At 32.9% G+C, this 4,163-nt stretch overlaps 1 pseudogene; it reads right to left on the bottom strand.

The window, feature by feature from the left end:
* Nucleotides 1-3,810: 3,810 nt before the first annotated feature.
* On the bottom strand, nucleotides 3,811-3,910 carry LOC122112309 (annotated as a pseudogene).
* Between the last annotated feature and the right edge of the window lie 253 nt (nucleotides 3,911-4,163).

Here is a 4,163-nt window from a genome sequence, read left to right as displayed (position 1 = left end):
TCCTGCATCAAGCAGCGTATTTCATTCACGAGAAGGGAAGCCTCTGTCAAACAATTAGTAATAGGTTTTTCTCCTCCTGGCAAGCATCTGAGTTTTATTATATTGGTATAATTCATGATAAATCTGTGAATGCCAAAGACTGCTGTGAAAATAAAAAGACCCTTCTCAGTGATTAGCATTTGTATACCATTCATAGATATGAAGATGTTTAAATATTACTGAAATTGCTTTGGAATAAATAAAGTTCACCTTGACTATCTTGAGAAAGAAGAATTGGTTTCTCAGCACTTTAGGTAAGAACTTGAGTGAAAGAAACCAAAGGAAAAGTGAGAAACGACTGAATACATATATTCAAATGAAACAAACCAACCCAAGAAAACACAAATTAATTCAGTACTCAAGAACCTGCAGGAAATGCAAAGATTTATTTAAAAAAATCAGCTATGATAAACTTATGAAAAACCTGACTATATGGAAGTCTACCGTTGTGAGGATAGTGGTTAAAGCCCAGACTGGACATAAAGATCTGTACACAATGCCAGACACCTGTTATTCTAAATTCCAGGAAGAATAACATCAAGTGGACTGAGCCCATGATCATACACAAATAGGAAGCCAGATTCTATCTGAAAATTATTCTGGATAATTTAGGGCTGGGGGCATGACAAACTGGTAAGAACACCCATTTAGGAGACACAAGACACTAAATTCAAAATCTAATATTATGGATGTTAAAGAAAAAAGCTATGACTTCAAAGAATTGGAATAATTGTAAGATTTGAGTATATGTGTGGAGAAAAATCCATTAGAGAGATAGAGTGAACCCATGTTGCAATGCTTTCTACTTAAGTGATAATGTTATGTGGTACTCCAGACATAACAGAGTTACCTTGCAAAGGTAACTGAGCATGGATGTGCATTTGGGTGATGAAAATACTCTATTTACACAGGTATTAATTAAATAGATTTTTTTTTTAGATTGTAGTTTTTGAAATAAGAGGCTGGGTGATATCCCTGAGCATTTTCTCCACATGTGACCACTTAATTTATTTTTAATTAATTAATTACTTAATTAGTTTCATCCTAATAGTAGAGCTTGAAGTCAGGGCCTGGCTCTGTCCCAGAATTTGTTATTTTTTGTTTTAGTTTTCTCAAGGCTAGCATTTCACTGCTTGTACCATAGCTCCATTTCTAGCTTTTGCTGGTTACTTTCAAATCAAAATCTCATGGACCTTTTTTTATTGGTCTGGTTTCAAACCACAATTCTCAGATTTCTTCTTTCTGATTATCTAGGAGTAAAGCCATGATCCACCAGTGTGGCTTCTAATTTTTCCTCTATACTTATTTAATGCACATATTTAGATAATAATGTAAAACTAAGAGTATAGAAGAAAGATGTACAGTCATGATATTGTCCTGTCTCAAATTCAAGTTAGTAATATAAATTTCTTCCTAAGACATACAAAAAAATACCATAATATAGTGTAAGAGAACTCACTATTGAACAGATGAGCTTTAAGAGCTTTCTAATAGATCGATTATTTATTGTTACTCAACATTAGGAAAAATGTATAATGCAGTAAGTAAAATAGAAGTCCTTTGGAAGACTACTTAAATTCCTTGTTTTTTTAAAGACACTTGTTTTCATCTAAAAAAATAGGCCTGTCTATTGTCTTCATGTGATTTTGATGATTGAAGATGCTTAATGAAAAGTCAAAATGTATTAGTAGTCTTTTGTTATCAATTCTGACTTTTTCTTTTTGGAGAATATAATGATCAAAACAATAGTTCAGAATCAGCAAGCAAGAGTTCAGAATCATGCTTCCAGTGCAAGTGGGTCACCAGTAAGTAATCCTCAATACCAGTTTCCACAAAGTTTTCTCACAGATACAATCGGCCTGCCTTTTCTAGCTGCTTTCATAGCCTATACCTATTCCTTCATTGTACAGGAAAAGTGTGATTCAACTGATTTCAGATAGATCCGATACTCGTACTATTAAGGATTTAGATTCTTATGTAGGCTATTAAAAAGGTACTTACTAATTTCAACTAAATACATAAATTCTATTTCCATCTTTTTTAAAACAAATTTCTGCTTGTTCTATAAATTGATCAGAGGCATGGATTTTGTGGATAGCTCATCTCTCTCTTTCATGGCTCTCATAGATAATATGATTGCTCCATAATTATCCTTATTTATATTGTTTTATATTTTGGGTTGCATCATTTCACTTTCTGCACTGCCATTTCCCAAATCATTTATATAGGAGGCATTATTTCACATTTTCTCATTCCTAGAATAAGTTGCACATGAAGACACCACTGGTCCTCATTTTCAGTCTGTACCTTTGAATATGGAGGAACATCTTTCCTCTGCTCTCCATTTATTCCCTAATCTCCAGTTAGAATAATTTCGAATAGTAAAAATGGAAAAAGAAAATAAACCATGGTGAAAAAACATACGCAGAAAATTCACCAGATATTTCTGACCAGTTCAACCAACATGAACTATTAGGGAAATACATGGACACCTCATTTCCACTGGCACTCAAAGTATCTTGTTAGGCAATTCTGATGAAGATGAGGAACAAGATGAAAAAGTGAGGAATGTCAACAATTGCAAGAAAAAAATGGAGAAAGATCCAAGCAAATTTCTTCCTTGGGCTGCTGAAAATAACCAGCTTACTACAGTGCAGAGAATACTTTCCAAAAAGGCCACTCATGTGAATACTAGGGATGACTGTGAGTATACCCCTCTTCATCGGGAAGTCTACAGTGGACACTTAAACATTGTCCGTGAGTTGGTGGCTCAAGGGGCACATGCAATAACTGCAGATGGCTGGACACCCCTGCACAGTGCATATACGTGTAATAATACCAGAGTTGCTTCTTTCTTCTTCATGATGCAGATACCAATGCCCAAACTAAAGGCTTCTTGACCCCCTTGCATCTTGCTGCTGGAAATTGAGATAGCAAAAATACACTGGAACTGTTGAACCAATATGTCAAACCAGGTCTGAAGAACCACTTGGAAGAAACTGCATTAGATATTACCAAAAGGAAGTATGTATCACTACCTCTTTGAAGTTGTGGAAGGCTGTATAAATTGTTCTCTTAAATCCTAATGATTCGGTAAATTTTCTTAGATTTCAAAAATGTCATTAATTCCTTTGTGTCAACCCAACATATTTTCACAATCCAAATAACAATATCTTATAGCAACAATTCACGGATTCTGTGGAGTTCTTCGAAGTGAATTGCCTGCTTTTGATGTCAAAATGTATTCAAGAGTTTTTGTGTACATCTATAATTATTTATGCAGAGTTGTGATTTTGTTAATCAGAAATAATTTTCACTTATCTTTTGAAATGAGTAGTATAGAAACTAAAGATATTTCCGGTGTTTGTCTGAAAAAGTATAATTTAAAATATTCTATATTCTATGTTTGTATAGTGTCCATAATCTATTTTATTCTCTCCTAGATATAATACATTGAATTCTACATGGTTTTATAACATATAGGTTCATTAATGTGTCCTTTCAGATTGCATTCCATATAGAAACAGTTTAAGATTCCTTTTTTTCCCGTAGGTCCTTATAGTATTATATTTCTTTGGGATAAAACGACAATGTTGTCTAATTTCAAAAGTTGTGTAAAGGTTATGCTATGTAAAGGCCTTTCTAAGGTGAAAATTGAATACATTGATGTCAAAGTAACTTTTAATTATATGAATTATGTGTATTGTTACACTTGTAATTTTGTAATCAACTTTTTAATAGCTGTTTTTCATTTCTTACATCTGAAGAATGAAAAATTTTGAATACTTCACAAATTTTCATATCACCCTTGTACAAGTGCCATGTTGTTCTCTGTATTGTTGTAATTTTGGTATACAACCTGCTGAAGAATGTAGTACCCTGTTAAATTAAGTAGTTAATGATGAAATATTTATACAGGCTTATATGCTTAGGAGCCTATTTGTAACAAGGAAACCTTATTGTTCCTAAAAATGCTATTAATCTTATTTCCCTAAAATTCTGTGAATAGTTGAAAAAAATATGTTGTTCAGTTGATTGCTCACATTTGCAATCTTTTTGTCAATGACTATTTTAAGTCTTTTTCATTTAGAATTTGATCATATTTTCAAGTATTTATAGCTTAG

The sequence above is a fragment of the Dipodomys spectabilis genome, unplaced genomic scaffold (genome assembly GCF_019054845.1).
Source record: "Dipodomys spectabilis isolate Male_0828 unplaced genomic scaffold, ASM1905484v1 ptg000093l, whole genome shotgun sequence".
NCBI lineage: Eukaryota > Metazoa > Chordata > Mammalia > Rodentia > Heteromyidae > Dipodomys > Dipodomys spectabilis.
The sequence above is the reverse complement of the archived record's forward strand: the minus strand, read 5'-3'. Positions and strand labels throughout refer to the sequence as shown.